The 16,955-nt window shown below is 41.2% G+C and overlaps 1 protein-coding gene across 8 annotated transcripts in view; it reads left to right on the forward strand.

Moving 5' to 3' along the window:
- Window positions 1–16,955, forward strand: part of NCK2 (NCK adaptor protein 2) — a 146,193-nt gene that overhangs the window by 67,762 nt on the left and 61,476 nt on the right. For 7 of the 8 annotated variants that reach the window (XM_028103777.2, XM_028103778.2, XM_088026607.1 and 4 more), the window contains one exon: window positions 6,234–6,418. The gene's annotated coding sequence lies outside the window, so the exon portion shown is untranslated. Of the gene's footprint in view, window positions 1–1,225; window positions 1,258–6,233; window positions 6,419–16,955 lie in introns of those variants that run through there. The other variant, XM_028103779.1, reaches the window with a different exon arrangement.

Genomic DNA, 16,955 nt, shown 5'->3' on the forward strand with positions numbered 1-16,955 from the left:
TGTAAAAATGTTACAGAAGAGAACGAAGTTAAAAAGTAAAATCATACTCCTCACCCTGGTTTTACCAACAGCCTGTGCTTGGCCTTGCCTGCTTTTTAAGACTATTTAAAAAAAAAAATGTGAGCAAGTGTGTGTGTGTGTGTGTTCACGCACACACGTGAGAGAGAGAGGGGTGGCTGGGGGGGGGGAAGGGAAAGAGGATTTGCTTGCCCTGACCCCGTTTGTTGACTTTGGCCTTTCTTGGCGTTTCCCTCATTCTTCCAGTCCTTTATCCCCAAAAGGTAAGGGACATGAACTTCAGCAAAATAATCAATATCATTCTTACATATATTCAGAGTTAAATATTTTGGATCATATATATAGATAATTTAATCTCAGATAAGATTTCAGAGCAAGCCTGCCTGCCTGCCTTCCTTCCTGCCTTCCTGCCTTCCTGCCTTCCTTCCTTCCTTCCTGCCTGCCTGCCTTCCTTCCTTCCTGTCTTCCTGCCTGCCTTCCTGCCTGCCTTCCTTCCTTCCTTCCTTCCTGCCTTCCTTCCTTCCTTCCTTCCTTCCTGCCTTCCTGCCTGCCTTCCTTCCTTCCTTCCTGTCTTCCTGCCTGCCTTCCTTCCTGCCTTCCTGCCTGCCTTCCTGCCTGCCTTCCTGTTCTGCTGTCTTTTTAAATAAAAGAGGGGTTTGCACAAGTTTTATTCAGTAGTGCATTTTAGTGTTTAAAGTTTATGTTGTCGGTATGCTTTTTATTGGTGTTGTAACTGCCTGGACAACAACTAAACCCTGTGTCATGAAGAGTGCTAGTGAGCCTTCTGAAAACGTTGCAGCCATACCTCATCCTGTTGCCCTTCGCTCATACTGCGTTTTTTACAGATTGAAGCTTTGTGGCCACCCTGGGTTGCTCAAGCCTATTTATTGGTGCCATTTTTCCAACGGCATTTGCTTACTTCATGTCTCTATGTCACATTTGGTAAGGCTTGCAGTATTTCCAACTTTTGCATTATTATTACATTTGTTATGGTGATCTGTCATCAGTGATTATGACTCACTAAGAGCTCAGATGATGGCTAGCATTTTTTAGCAATAAAGTATTTTTTAAAGCATGTGCATTTTTTTTTTAGACCTAATGTTATTGCACACTTAGTAGACTGCATTCTAGTATAAACAAAACTTTAAATGCACTGGAAAGCCAAAAAATTCATGACTTGCTTTTTGTAATATTCATTTCATTGCAGTGGTCTGGACCTGGAGCCACAGTATCTCCAAGGTATGCCCGTATATGTAATTAGATTGTCTAGTTACCGCATTGAGATGTGTGGCAAGGGTTTTTCATGCTGTTTCTGAAAACTGATTTGGACTAGTGGGAAGATCTTAAGAGTAACACCTTATCAGACCTTTTGGAGAATGGAATATTGTTGTATTGAAGAGGCTACCATCAAATGTATAAACAAAATCTTTATAAACCATTGGAAATGGTGTTACTAATCAAATTTCTATCTGTTAATTTTTCAGCAGTGGACTGTAATATTTAAATTCATATTAAGATTTTCATTATGACTTTTTTTGTCATGGTATTTTAGATAAGCTTTAATAATTTTTTTGGTACCACATCATCAATTTTTGATAATTATTAAATCCATTTGCATGTCAAAGCTGCTGAATCAGAGCTGAGGGACCCTGGTTCTGGTGGAGGAAACAGGCAGAGTCATACAGTACAGGGCACTGGGCTTGCTGAGCCGAGCCTGGAACCCTCATGCTCCTGTCCCGTGGTCTCTTGCCACTTTCTCTGGCCTGTTTATATGTGGTTGACCCCACTGCCTGCGGTTTTGCTCTTTTTCTCAGTCCTGGAAGGCAGAATTCTCTGTTATTTTAGAACCTAGAAACCTCAGAGCTGAAAATCTGACCATTTACCCTCCCCCCCGGACACCCGCCTTAGCCACGTGTGATGCCTCTTGGAAGCTGTTCGGAGAGTTAGAAATTAGTACTTTTTTTTTTCCATTTTCATTAACGAACTTCTAATCAACAGAATCAATTGAGAACCAGCTTTATCATTTAGAACTGTTGTAAATCTAGCCCAGTGCAGAAAAACTTGGTATCTGTCCTGCTTGGGACTGCTTTATCTTGAGTAAAAATCCTAATTTCATGGGACTTTTTGAAATTTTGGAAACTAGCTTATGGCCTTTGGTACCCTCTGGGCCCTGACTGGGAACCACCATGCACGAGGGGAGAAACCAGGCTTGAGTTTTAGCCAAGCCATTCAAGGAGACTTTTGTGTAGCTTTGTTCAGTGTCTGAAATGAGCACCTTTCCACCAGAATAAAGTTTTCCGCCAAGTAGTTTGGGTAGGAATGAAATATAGCTTGTTCTGCCAGAAGTCAACAAGACGGCCTGGCCCCATGTTGTTCTGGTCAGGCGGTGACCCTCCATATTCGTTCTGAGCTGGATGTCCCTTAGGCCACTTCGGGACCTATGTGCTCTGAAGAGGGGTCTCACATGGGAAGGGCGAAGAGGGGAAGAAAGGACAAGATGAGGCTGTGGCATTCGTGAGCCCGGAGGCCTATGATAGTCACGTGATCCCCCCTTTCTTAAATAAAAAAAGATAATTGCCTTTCTCGCTGTCTACAGATTAGGGGTCTGTGGGGTTCTCTTGGTGTGTTTGGCATATGTAAGTTTTGGTTATGATGCACACCTGAGGGGCCTGTGAGTCTTTACGTTGTGTGCCGTACCCAACCCAGTCAGATTGTGGCTTTCAGTAATTCTCTGTTTGCTGCATTAACATCTAAGAGAAACAGTTCCTTTGAAAATAAAGTGGTATGTACCTTCATGGGCTGGCTTCTTTGCTACAGCATTGTGCTGCCCCTACCCGCTTTGAGAGGCTGAAGCCAGCCTCCCGGGGTAGCAGAGACTCCCGACAGAGGGCAACGGCAGACAATCTTCGCCCGAGTCTCCAGGCTCTGCCTGCTAGTGGTGATCTTTTTAGAGAAGAAGGAGCGAGGCTGGGCTTTGAAATCAGACCCCAGGGTAACTTCAGATTCCGGCTGGGGGGCATCTGGTGGTTTAGTTCCTGAGCTGAATGATAAGATTTATCTCCCAGGGTCGCTGTGAGGGTGGAGTACCAGTGCCGTGTCTCACTGGGACCAGTACAAACTCTTCTCCTCCCTGCCTTTTATGTTATTCAGTTCTGTGAATCAAAGGAGGCGAGGTGGTATCACCTGAGCACTCAGTCTGAGGCTTTGGGAGATTCGAGTTGGCCGGGAACTTTGGCCACCTGTAAACAGGTAGAGCTGTTGTATCCAGCACATCACCATCCGCGGAGTGGGGCACATAGCCTCTTATTAACCCTTAGTGACTCCTCCGGAGTGAAGTGCATTCGTGATGGACATCACCCCTGGACCTCCATGCGGGTGTGAAGGAACTGCCTGGGACCATCCAGAAGACGTGTGTCTTGTGCTGCAGCAGGCACTGGAAGTTTAAGTGAGACTAAGATAGCCACACGGGGGCATCTCGGTGCCAGGCTCCGGCCCCAGGACGGGCAGTGCTCCCAGAGTTGCAGATCGAGGCACTGAGGCACGCAAGCCCAGAGCATGCCCTCACAGCGGAAGCAAGTGCTACGGCCAGCTGACCCCCATAAGACCGGGGAGAAGCCCCGAGTTGTGGCTCGGGTTTTTCAAAACATGGTTGAGAAAAAAGAAAACATCAGTGTTACAGAGAATTCAGATAATCCTGTGGATTTCACAATGATAAAATTTTGTGTTATTAGGGGTCCAAAATAATGAAGAGAGGGAGATATGTTTGGTATTAGTGTTAATTCCTTTCTAGTCCTACCTCTTCCTTTTGTGTTTCTAAGGCGAGATGCACAGGGAGCTAGTGGAGAAATACTTTCAAAGGAAAACATAGACCCGTTTCATACAGTCCCATCTGCCTGAACAGCACTGCGTAGACCATCCTTGAGTGAATTCTTTCTTGGGTGAGAGCCTTCTACGCTCCAACTGACCGTGTACCTGGTAGTGTTTGCAGTCTGTGGTGGTTTTTGCACAAGAGTGTCTGCTTTCCTGATGGGTTTAGATCTTTGTACTTAAGATCTGATTTGAAATGTTTGTCCTTAACAGAGGTTTTGAATATGCTCATAACCACCACGTTAGACATAGGCCGTGGGCAGGCTACCTTGAAACCCAGGGTGACACAAGGTTGATCCCTCTGTTTATTTCCATTTGAGTCGTATGCTGAGTGCATGGACGACAGTTCGTCCATGAAATGCTTTTCTCCAAGAAAATGCTGCCATCTTGAATCCCAGATAGCTATGGGCACCTTTAAACGAACTTGAAATGGTGTCACTTTGATTGGAGCTCTTCCATGAGTTCAAATTCTGTTCTATTCCATCTGGCTTTTCCACCTTGCCCAAGACACTGAGCATCAAAGGACTGGGCTTCCAGATCCAGCCCATTGTTCTTCAGCTACGGGCTGGTAAATAAGTCTGCTGTGGCACCAGGCTTGCCATTGCTGTGGTGGGTCTAGAGCTTTGGAGGCCTGTGTTCCTCACTGAAGGCTGTTAAGGAAAACCCTTCACCTCCCCGAGAAAGTTAACTCATTTGAAAAAGAGGGTGTTAATAGCTATCGTGGAAGGTTGTTGAGAGAATTAAAAAAACCTCACTGGTGAGAGCACGATGCATCCAGAGGGAGGCCCATGTGCAGACAGCTCTACTAGCTGCCAGACGCCCCCCTCACAACAGCCCAGGGGATCTGACTCCAGGCAGATTCACTTTTCAATTAAAATTTTAAAAATCCAGCTTATACTCCTGAAAATACTAATATGGAGGTGAATTTTTTGGGCATGACTAGGTTTAGTTGGTGGCTTTCTTCGGTAAGCACAGTAAAGTGAAATAGAACACTTGGTCGGGACCTGAGTCCAGATACCAAAACTTCTATTTTTGGAAACCCTGTCATTTTATTGTAAACATTCAGCAGAGGGAAGGGTGTAATTGTCCAGGTATACATTTACTGTCTTGCCCCCGTCTAGTATTCCTGTTGTGTTCGGGCATCACCTTTTCCCTGCATTAAATCGTGTAATTTTTAAAAGTCGCGCAGCCTTTGGGGCTCCTGGGTGGCTCAGTTGCTTAAGCATCTGACTCTTGGTTTTGGCTCAGGTCTGGATCCTGGGATCGTGAGCTCGAGCCCCACAGTCAGCGCAGATGCTGCTTGAGACTTTCCCTCCCGCTCTGCCCCTCCTCCCTCCCCTGCTCTCTCTCTCTCAAATAAATAAATCTTGAAAAAAAGTCATGCAGCCTTTAAAATAATGCTAGAGAATGCACAAAGAGGAATTAATTTTTTAATCAAAATTTATGAACTTGCTGTATAACACTTTTATGAAAGTCCTACTTGAATTATCTTTTTATATTTGGCTAAAATAGAATTTGATTTTTCTATGGAGTATTTAACGTTTTGGGTCATAATCATGCCAGGGATGAATTAATAGATCTTCTCTGAGTGAACTGTCAGGACAGATCCCCTCTGGGTTTGAAATGTAATTAAAAATGTCAGTGAACTCTCTTGGAGGTCCACAGAGCTTCAGGGACCCCTAACCAACGCCGGCGAGGACTGACAATAGCCACCCAAGTGCAGAGAACATAAGGCAGCTGCAAACTCTCCAGGAGCAGGAGGGAGAGGCTACCCATCACCTCTGTCAGGCTTTTCTTGTCTCAACTTCCTTGTAGTTTCAGGATATTATTCTCAGATTTCCTGCAGGGATGTTTTTAGCACAAGGCAGTGGGTCCAGTAGGGGGCCTCTCTCAATAAATGGCCAGTGCAGGAGATCTCCAAAAGAGGAATGAGTCTCTAAATTTAAATATCCATGCTCTCTGCAACCCTTCTCCCTTTAATTGGGCTCTCAGACTTGCTTCCTTTCCACTTGGCACACCTTTCTTTTGTTTTTGGCAGGCTTTGAAGGGTGTGGGGAGAAGTTGTAGAGAGGAGGGCTGGAAGAATCTTGTTGGTGGCCGCCTGTCCCTACCTTCCCCATCTCTTCCCTCCACAGAGGTACCTGACTGCCTCAGAGCTGATAACAGTGAGCTGAAGGTAGAGGAGGAGAACAATTTTGTTTGGGTAGAGGTCAGTAGGTACAAAGCAACTTGTTTCCAGGGTGTATTAAAAATACTGGTTTCATGCAAATAAATAATCATGCAGTTACTTATAAGCAGGCAGTCGTAATATATGTTGGTTTTTTTTTTTTTTTTCTGTTTCCCTTCAGATTTCCGGTGTTCCTTTTATACAAGTGATTGCCCAGATCATAATTCTCTGCTGAGATTTGGGTTGGATTCAAGAATTTGGAGAATTCCTGCAGCTTTGTAACTTCAGGCGTGTGACCAGCTGAGAACTTCACCTTTTGAGGAGTTCTGCATTTTGCCAGTCATCTCTTACAACTGAGTGCCAAAGGTAAGTCTGCAGTGCCCTGCTTAAAACAAATGCGAGAAATTGGTGCTTTTGCCTCAAATGCTTGATTTGCAGAGTAGGTTTTACATGAATTAAGTGGCAGTAAGTGTGGCCCCGAAGTGTTGAGCCACATCCAATTGAAGGTTTCAAGGGCTCTGGTTCAAAAATTAGATTGCTCTTCCTGCATCAGCACATGATGGCATGGAGTAGCTAGAAAGCAGAATGGTGGGTGTCCCCCACTTGTAAAATGCCCTGATACTCCAGCTCTGCAGTCCAGTAGGTGGTCCTGAGCCAGGCCTTTTGTGCGCTGCTTTGGGAGCATGAGATAAACAAGAATTGCCTTTAGGCTACTTTTAGTCTTGTAAAAGTTCCTTCCGACTTTGGTCTTGGGAAGATAAGTCTACATGAAAATATGCCAACAGATAAAGGATTCTGGGGAATGCTGTGCTTGTTTGTATGAGAAATCTGCTCATGTGTGTTAAAATTGTACCGGTAATACAGCATGTGGGCTCGGAGGTCCAGGGGTCCTATAATAACAGGTACTGGACAAAAACATGTGTCTGTATAACAGAGATACTTCTCAACCCTAAAAAATCGTTTGGGACATTTGATTTAAATATATGAGTTGTGGTTTGATAGTCTGATTAATCTGGTGGTGTGTCTCTGGCCAGGCAATAAGGAGTGCTTTATGAGAAGGTACAGTTTCATCCCCAGTAGGGAGAGCACCCAATTCATTAGCTTTCCTTCAGAACCTTATTTTGCCTGTGTTATTCACAAATTGTTTTAAACTATTCTTGGATCTATAGCTTTGGACTATAAAACCTCTTGGTGTGATATCTGTAAGTTTATTGGTTTAATATAAATTAGAATTGTCTTTCATTTGGCCTAAAACTACTACTAAACTTCTTGTGAGTGGGTTTTTCCTCCCCCCCCCCGACCACTTTTTTTTTTTTTCTTCTTTGGAGGCTTCTTAATTTCACTTATGTTCCTTATTGATGTGTGGTAACCAAAACAGCACAGAAATAATATGTAGTATTTCATAAGGGTAGGATTAAGTGTCTGGGTGTCTTCACCTTATTATCCTTTATGGTTTCATTTGGTGGAAATGATACATCTCATTTATTTAGAGTGTTGTGATTTCCAGATCTACATCCTGGTTTGGAATCGTAAGCTTGGAGGTCATATTGTGCAGCCTGATTCTATGCCCTCCTTCCTTCCTCCCGCTATGCTCAAAGTTATTCTGACCTTGCTCCCTGGACCTGTTTCTTTCTAGCCTTACACCCCCTCATGCATTGATGGGGCACTCCCAAGTTTCTCTTGCAGACATGATACAAGATAAACACCATTGGGGTATTAGACATCCAGTCCTAGGAGATTTCCATTACACAGGAAAGCTCTTACCCGTCGCAGATCATTTTTTTTTAATAGTCATTGAAGTGGAACCTTTTAAGACTTAGTATTTTATAAATGCAGTCATGTATTTCATGGCAATAAGAGAAAAATAAGCACAAATCCTCAAATCTGATTGTCAGAATTCATCAGTAATTCATCAGTGTCAACATCTGACAATGATATTAACACACTTAATCATTTCAATTATTCTGAAAGTTTCTCTTTCGCAGAGAGTGGTGGGCAGGGTAGTAACATGCTCACTCCCAGCAGGGTATTCTGCACAAGTGCCTGGCAGCTGTCAGTGACTGTTGGGCAAATGGCTGATTCCTGGGTACAATTAGGTAGAGAACCATTCATAACCATGAAAAGATAGTTAGAAAAATATCCATACCCATATTATTTTAAAGAGTTAATTTTTACAAGCTCATGACATCCATGGCCAAAACCCTGTAACTTCTTAAAAATTACTTCTGTGGTTTAGATAAATGTCCAGTGGGAAAATCATTAGATGTATCCATTCATATACTAGATATTGTGAGCACCAACTGGATTCTAGACTACTTTTTCTTACAGTTTTAGCACTGTGTTTTAGCAGCTACAAAAATAGATAAAATAAGCTCTAGACAGCATTTCTCTTGCCCTTTTGGGATGGGGGCAGGACTCTGACAGCTCTGGTTGAGGTTCTTAAAATGAGTCCCTGGTGCCCAAGGCAGAGTGGACTGCCCCTCCGAAAGGAGTCTGGAAAAGCCACGGGAAGCTGTGTTTGGAGTGAATTTTAGAGAATGAGGGCATGTGTGTGCAGAGGCATAGTGGGTCCCTTTGGTAAGGACAGGCTGGGTGGATTCGCTGGGTAATGGCTCTTAGAGTCTCCAGATCATTTAAGCAATAATGAGTGGGGACCCAGCATGCTCTTTGGTCAGTGGTCTTTCACGCGCCAGCAGGAAAAGTGACTTTATCCAAGGGCATATTTTGGAAAGAAATGGAGGCCGCGCTAGCCTGGTAAAGTGGTGAGCGGGATGTCAGCCTCTGATGCATTTCCCAGTTATTAGGACTCAAAGTTTGCCCTGTCCCAGCTGAGACCTGTACCTAAGCCTGGGCTGTGGGGAGCAGTTTGAGGAGGGTGGAGTGTCCCAGCTACATCTCAGAGGGGCCTGAGTGGGGTCCCGAGCCCCTGTTTCTAGGTGGTATGCTTCCCTGCCCTGTATTCTTGTCTTCCCTGGAGCCTCCCCGACTTTGAAGTTGAAGAGCAGTCTTGGGAAATCCTTAGCCCTGACCCTCCCTGATGTGGGGAGTGGGGATCATGGGAGAAGCAGGTAGCAAAGCCCCTTCCATTTACACTGGCACTGGTAATGAATGTAGAGCCTGCACTTAATTCTTCCCATGTATCATTGAAAATTGACTCTAGTTCACTGTCATTGGAGGCTGCCTGATGTTTACTGGGGATGGAAGATGTGAAGGGCCTTGTACACTGTGCTGAAAATTTATTTTTTGAAAAACTACTTGGAGACATTTTTAGGACAGAAGCCCAAGGGGTAGAAGGATGTTGGGGTAACAGGGGAGGAAAGACCATGGCTTAGGTGATAAGACTCATGAGTGAAGGGAGGGAAAGGAGGCCATGGATTCCACAAACTGTCAGTTGCTGATATGAGTATTGGAGAGCAGATGTTAGCAGCGATCTTGTAATGTCGTTTCCGTCTTTGCTTTTTTTAGCTTCATGGAGGTATGATTGACAAAATTGTAAGAGACTGAAAGTGTATATTGTGGTGATTTGATACATCACATACACCATGAAAGAATCCTGACCATCTAATTATTTAACACATTCCTCACCTCACATATTTATCTTCGTGTGTGTGTGTGAGAACATTTAAATTTCCTCCTCTTGGCAAATTTCAATTAAATAATGCAGTGTTATCAACTGTAGTCACCGTGTTATACATTAGATCCTCGGGCCTTATTCATCTTACAGCTGAAAGTTGTACCCTTTTATCAACCTCTGCCTGTTTCCTCCAGCTTAAGCCCCTGGCAACCCCTTTGCTACTTTCTGTTTCTACGAGTTTACCTTTTTTTTTTTTACGATTCCACATATGAGTGATACCACGCAGTATTTGTCTTTCTCTGGCTGGCTTATTTCGCTTAACATAATGCCTCGAGGTCCATCTGTGTTGTCAAGAATGGCAGGATTTTCTTTCTTCTCACAGCTGAACAACATTCTGTTGTACATATATACCACATTCTCATCCATCCATTCCTGGACCGACACTTAGGGTGTTCCCATTTCTTGGCTATTGTGATAATGCTACGGTGAACATGGGGGTGCAGATATCTCTTCGAGGTCCCATTTTCATTTCCTTTGGATGTATACCTAGAAGTGGAATTGTCAGATCATCTGGTAGTTCTATTTTTAGTATTTTGAGGAACCTCCATCCTGTTTTCAATAGTGGCTTCACCAACCTACCTTTCCATCAAGAGTGGGAAAGTGCTCCCTTTTCTCCACATATGTGCCAATACTTGTTATCACTTGTATTTTTGCTAATAGCCATTCTCACAGGTGTGAGGTGGTATCTCATTGTGGTTTTGATTTGCATTTCCCCAATGATTAGTGATATTGAGCGCCTTTCCCATGTACCTCTTGGGCATTTGGATGTCGTCTTTGGAAAAGTGTCTGTTCACATCCTCTGCCCATTTTTTGTTTGTGTTTTTGCTGTTGAGTTGTATGAGTTCTTTGCATATTTTGGATATTAGCCCTTCATCAGATATATGATCTGTAGATATTTTCCTTCATTCTGTAGGCTATTTTTCACTCTGTTGATGGTTTCCTTTGCTGTACAGAAGCTTTTGAGTTTGATGTCATCCCACTTGCTTATTTTTGCTTTTGTTGCCTTTGCTTCTGGTGTCAAATCCAAAAACTCATTGCCAGGAGTGATGACAAGGAGCTTACTGCCTGTGTTTTCTTTTAGATGTTTTATGGTTTCAGGTCTTACATTTAAGCCTTTAATCCATTTTGAGTTAATTATATCTGTGGTGTAAGCTAGTGGTCCAGTTTCATTCTTTCACATGTGGCTGTCCAGTTTTCCCAGCACTATTTATTAAAGAGACTATTCTTTCTCCATGTGTATTCTTAGCTCCTTTGTTGGAAATTAATTGACCATATATGTATGGGTTTATTTCTGGGCTCTTTGTTCTGTTCCATTGATCTGTGTGTCTCTTTTTATGCCAACACTGTACTGTTTTGTTTATCATAGCTTTGTAGTATACCTTGAAATCAAAAGTCTAATGCCTCTAGCTTTGGTTTGTTTTGTTTTTTTTCCTCAAGGTTGCTTTGGCTATCTGGGATCTTTTATGGTTCCATACAGATTTTTTTTTTTTTAAGATTTTATTTGTTTATTTGATAGAGAGAGAGCACATGAGCCCACAAGTGGCGGGGAGGGGCAGGGAGAAGCAGACTCTCCACTGAGCAGGGAGCTCGACTTGGGGCTAGATCCCAGGACCCTGGGATGACCTGAGCCAAAGGCAGACACTTAACCAACTTAGCCACCCAGGCACCCTGGTTCCTTACAAATTTTAAGATCGTTCTATTTCTGATAAAAATACCATTGGAATTTTGATAGGGATTGCATTGAATCTGAAAATGGCTTTGGGTTGTATGGGCATTTTAACAATATTAATTTTTAAATCCATGAGCATGAAATATCTTTCCATTTATTTGTGTTTTCTTCAATTTCTTTCATCAATGTCTTAATAGTTTTCAGTGTACAGATGTTTTGCCTCCTTGGTTAAATTTATTGCTAGGTATTTTATTCTTTTTGATGCAGTTGTAAATGAGGTTGTTTTCTTAATTTCTCTTCCAGATAGGTCATTGTTAATGTACAGAAACACAACTGATATTTGTATATTGATATTATATCTTGCAACTTCATTGAATTCGTTTATTCCGACACTTTTTTGGAGGAGTCTTTGGTTTTCTATATATAATATCATGTCATCTGCAAATAGTGACAGTTTTACTTCTTCCTTTCTGATTTGGGTGCCTTTTGTTTCATTTTCTTATCTAATTGCTCTGGCTAGGACTTCTAGTACTACGTTGAATAAAAGTGGCAAGAGTGGGCATTCTTATCTTGTTCCTGATCTTTGAGGAAAAGAGGAAAAGCTATCAGCTTTTCACTGTTGGGTATGATATTAGCTATGGGCTTTATTATGTTGAGGTACATTTCCTCTATACCCAGTTTGTTGAGAGCTTTTATTAGTGATACTGAATTTTTTCAAATGCTTTTTCTGTATCTCTTGAGATTATCATATTTTTATTCATTTTCTTAATATAGTACATCCCACATTGTTTTGCACATTTTGAATTATTCTTGCATCCCTGGATAAATTCCACTTGATCATGGTGTATGCTCTTTTAATATGCTGTTGAATTTGCTAGTATTTTGTAGAGGATTTTTTTTATACTTGTCAGTGATATTGGGCTGTAATTTTCTTTTCTTGTAATGTCCTTGTCTGGTTTTGGTTTTAGGGTGATGCTGGCCTTGTAAAATGAGTATAGAAGTGTTCTCTCCTCTTCTGGTTTTCAGAAGAGTTTGAGAAGGATTGGTATTAATTCTTTAAATGTTTTATAGAACTCACCAATGAAGCCATCTGGTCCTGGACTTTTGTTTGTTGGGAGGTTTTTGAATATTGATTCAATCTTCTTACTAATAATCAGTCTGTTTAGATTTTCCTATTTCTTTATAATTCAGTCTTGACAGTTTGTATATTTCTAGGAATTAGTCCCTTTCTTTTAGGTTATTCAATTTGTTGGTATACAGTTTTTCATGGTAGTCTCTTATGATCCTTGTATTTCTGTGGTATAAGTTATAATGTCCCTTTTCATTTCTGATTTTATCTATTTGAGTTCTCCTTTTTTTCTAGGTGAGTCTAGAAAAGGTTTATATATTTTATCTTTTCAAAATACTAGCTTTTAGTGTCATTGATCTTTTCTGTTGTCTTTTTAGTCTCTGTTTTGTTTATTTCTACCCTGGTCTTTGTTATTTCCTTCCTTATACTAACTTTGCGTTTCATTTGTTCTTCTTTCTCCAGTTCCCTGAGGTGTAAAGTTATGTTATTTGGGAATCTTTGTTTTTTTCTTAATGTAGGTTTTTATCACTATGAACTTACCTTTTAGAACTGCTTTTGCTGCATCCCATGACTTTTGGTGTATGGTATTTCCATTTTCATTTGTCTCAAGATATTTTTTGATTTATCTTTTGATTTCTTCTTTCACCCATTGGTTGTTCAGTGGCATGTTGTTTAGTCTTCACATACTTTTGTGGATTTTTCTGTTTTTGTCTTGCAATTGATTTTTAGTGTCATACCATTACAAGTCATAAAAGATGCTTGGGATGATTTCAGTCCTCTTAAATATATTAAGACTTGTTTGTGGCCTGACATATGATGTATTCTTAAGAATGTTCTGTGTGTGTTTGAGAAAAATATTCTGTTGACATTAGGTGGAGTCTTTTGTAAATATTAAATCCGTCTGCTCTAGCATGTATTTTACATACAAATTTCCTTATTGATTTTCTGTCTGGATGATCTATCTATTCAACTGATGTAAGTGGGGTATTAAAACCCCCCACCATTACTGTATTGCTCTGTATTTCTCCCTTTGCATCTGTTAATATTTGCTTTATATATTGGGTACATAAATATTTACAAATGTTATATCTTATTGGATTGACCCCTTTGTCATTATATAATCACATTTTCTGTCTCAATTACATTTTTTTGGCTGAAATTCTGTTTTGTCTGGTAGTAAGTTCAGCTACCCCTGCTTTTATTTATTTATTTATTTTTTGGTTTCCATTTGCATAGAATATCTTTTCATCCCTTTACTTCAGTCTGTGTATGTCCTTACATCTCAAAAATGTCCCTTGTAGGAAGCACATAGATGTGTCTTAGGTTTCTTATCCATTCAGCCACTCTATTAGCCCATCTTTTGGTTGGAGAATTTTAGTCCATTTACATTTAATGTAATTATTGATAGTTATGGCTTACTATTGTCATTCTGTTAGTTGTTTTCTTGCTTTTTGTAATTCTTTTGCTCTTTTCCTCTCTTTGTCGATTCCTTTGTGATTTGATGATTTCCTCAAGTGGTATGCTTAGATTGCTTTCTCTCTCTCTTTTGTGTGTCTATTAAAGGTTTGTGCTTTGTGGTTACCATGAGGCTTCTATAAAACATCTCATAACAGCTTACTTTAAGCATCTGATAACAAGTCTGTATGTATTATTTTCCAGCCTACCATAGAAGTAGCAATGATTTGTTTAAGAATGCATTGGGCAGGAGAAAATGAAAAGCCAACCATATCTGTCACTCTTACATTCATAAAAATCCTATCCAGTAATACTACTTTTAGTAAAGGAAAATTTTTATTTCTTGTCTTTATATAAGCCTCAATTTGTATAATAATACTTTTTCCTGAGTTTATATACCTAGTAAAGTTGCCTTAATTTTTCTCCTCACTTTTACCATATCCCAGCTTTTTTACGAGACTGCTAGTAACTCACTTGGCCCCCACAGGGATTATTTAGAAAGACCTTTTACATACAAAACCCATCTCTCAGTCATTAAGTTTTTATTTTATTTTATTATTATTTTCTTTTATATAAGTCATTAAGTTTCTAGGGCTATAGCTGATCTTGGGAGGTGGAGATATCTGGAAGTAACTTGTTGATTTATGCCAAAATAGAAGGGACCATCTTGGCCCTCTTACTGCAACTCTCCTCTTCACTGGGACTCCTGAGGAGTCTAGGGTGGGGACTCTGCAGCTGGACTAATAGGGTTTTCCTTAAGGGATACTGAATGGGGAGAGCAATAGCCTTTGATGTTCCAGTTTTTATAGCAGCTAGATCTGTGATAATCAATTAAATAAATGATTAAATAAATATCCAGTAAGTATTGGCAATTGCTAAAAATGTTGCAGTGTTGATTCTACCACAATTAACCTGGTGGTATAGTCAGTGAAGACACTTGCCTGGTACCTGGCACAGGGTTTGCCACCTCTACTGTTATGTCTAATCTGAAACACAGACCTCATTACTTCCACTTTATAGGCAGAGACACTAACCCTCAGGAGAGGTTAAGAGGATTGCTTGTGTTCATAGAGTTGAAATTACACACTAGCATTTTGGCCAAGGTCATGTTCTTTCTCTTCCCCATGACCCTGACATACCCTGGCAATGATATAGTAACGACCTGTGGTTTGAGCACTTACCTTGAACCAGGCACCACTTGACAGACACTCCAAGAGATTAAACAGTTTGGCCAAAGCTCAGTGCTCATAAGGGCAGAGCAGGCTGCGCATCCACATCTTCCTGACCCAAAGTCTTTCATTCTTATTAGACCATGAATTTTATTTATTTGCTTATTTTTTTCTCATAGAAAAGTCGCCAGCAACTAAGTATGGTTTGGGAACAAGTCTCTTTTGGAACTTTAAGGAAGGGAGCAGGAAGAAAAGCTTTGGGAAGGACTGGAGGGGTGGGAGGCAGGAACCTCAGTCCCCTGGAGGGTCTTGTACCTTCTGAAGTCCCCAGGGTGAGCTCAGCAGCTCAGGACCAAGCTGAGGCCAAGATGCAGGCCTTGGACTTCCCCTTGTGCAGTTCCCAGACTACGTTCAGAGTCACCTTGTACTGGTGACTCCAAACTTACGAACAGACCTTTGGAAAAAGTCATTTGTGGGAGCAAGAGGACCTTGTATACTTGCCGTGTGCTGGGTCCTCCCCGTGGTCCATTATACTTCCACAGCACCTTTGTACAGAGTGAAGCTCATAAAATTTCAGTTTAATGTTTTTTTTTTTTTTTATGTAGCCAATGATATCATCATTTTCTAGTGGTTGAAGTGATGATTGAAGTTTAGTCAATCATTTTTCTTTTCTGTCCTTCCTAACATGCCCTAGCAGTATGGCTTCTTAGAAAGCTGGAAAAACCAATTAAAAACACAAAAAAACAAGTCCTTGTTCCCCACACCCCCCCCTTCTTTTCTCTCTGACAGATTGTAGAAGCAGAGTTCAGGGCATTCCTGTCCTTTCTCCACTGTTCTCTGAATTGTACCCTATAGTTTACAAAGGAATTTCCATGTAAACTTGCATAATTTCTCTTTAAAACCAGAGGACGTGGCTCTTCTCTCTCGCCCCACACCACCACCATTTTATAAAAGAAGGAAATGAGCCAGGAGTCATGGGTTGTAATTAGTTGTGCACGCTTGATTGCACAGTGACCTAGCGGCACTGTTCCTTTAAGAGCCGCTGGACTGGGCATGTAGATGTGACAGAACAGTATACTAAGACACAGATCATAGGGAGCTTTGAGTGAGAGCATTGCTGCAGTCAAGGTTCCAAAATTAGGAGAGTGTTTTTTTCTTGACCTTCCTTCAGAAAAACAAAAAGTACATTCCCACCATGTGCGTGTGTCGCAGCGGAGGGAGGTAGAGGCTTTTAGCAGATTACAGATCATCCATTACTTAGAATACGTTTACATCCCAATAAACCGTAAGTTGAAAATATTAAGTCAAAAAGGTATTTAATACACCTGTGACCATCATCCGTTAGCTTCACCTTGTTAAACATGCTTAGAACACTTACGTTAGCCCACAGTTGGGCGGGATCATCTAACACAAAGCCTGTTTTCTAATAAAATGTTGAATATCCCCTGTGATTGATTGGATACTGTACTGAAAGTGAAAACCAGAATGGTCATCAGTGTACCGGTTGTTGATCCTCTTGATTGTGAGGCTGACGGAGACTGTGGCCACTGCCCAGTATCAGGAGAAAGGGCTGGAGCGCGTATCGCTAGCCCAGGAAAAGATCCAGATTCAGAATTTGAAGTACAGTTTCTACAGAATGTGTATTGCTTTCAAGCCATTGTAAAGTCAAAAAGTCTTCTGTTGACCCATTGGAAGTTGGGGGCCATCTGTAGACCCAAAACAGGTAAATCTGTTGGAGGTGGTGGACGTGTTTATTACCTTGTTTGCGGTGATGATACCAAGGTGTGTGCATATGTTCAAACTCATCAAATTGTACATATTAAATATGTGTGACTTTTTTTAATAGTAAGTATCCCTCAGTAAAGTTGAAAAATAAATTGCTTTGTCAGTGTGAGAATCCCTTTTAC

The sequence above is a fragment of the Eumetopias jubatus genome, unplaced genomic scaffold, assembly GCF_037043125.1.
Source record: "Eumetopias jubatus isolate StellerSeaLion01/CBP00866 unplaced genomic scaffold, mEumJub1_p1.0 scaffold_9, whole genome shotgun sequence".
Taxonomy (NCBI): Eukaryota; Metazoa; Chordata; class Mammalia; order Carnivora; family Otariidae; genus Eumetopias; species Eumetopias jubatus.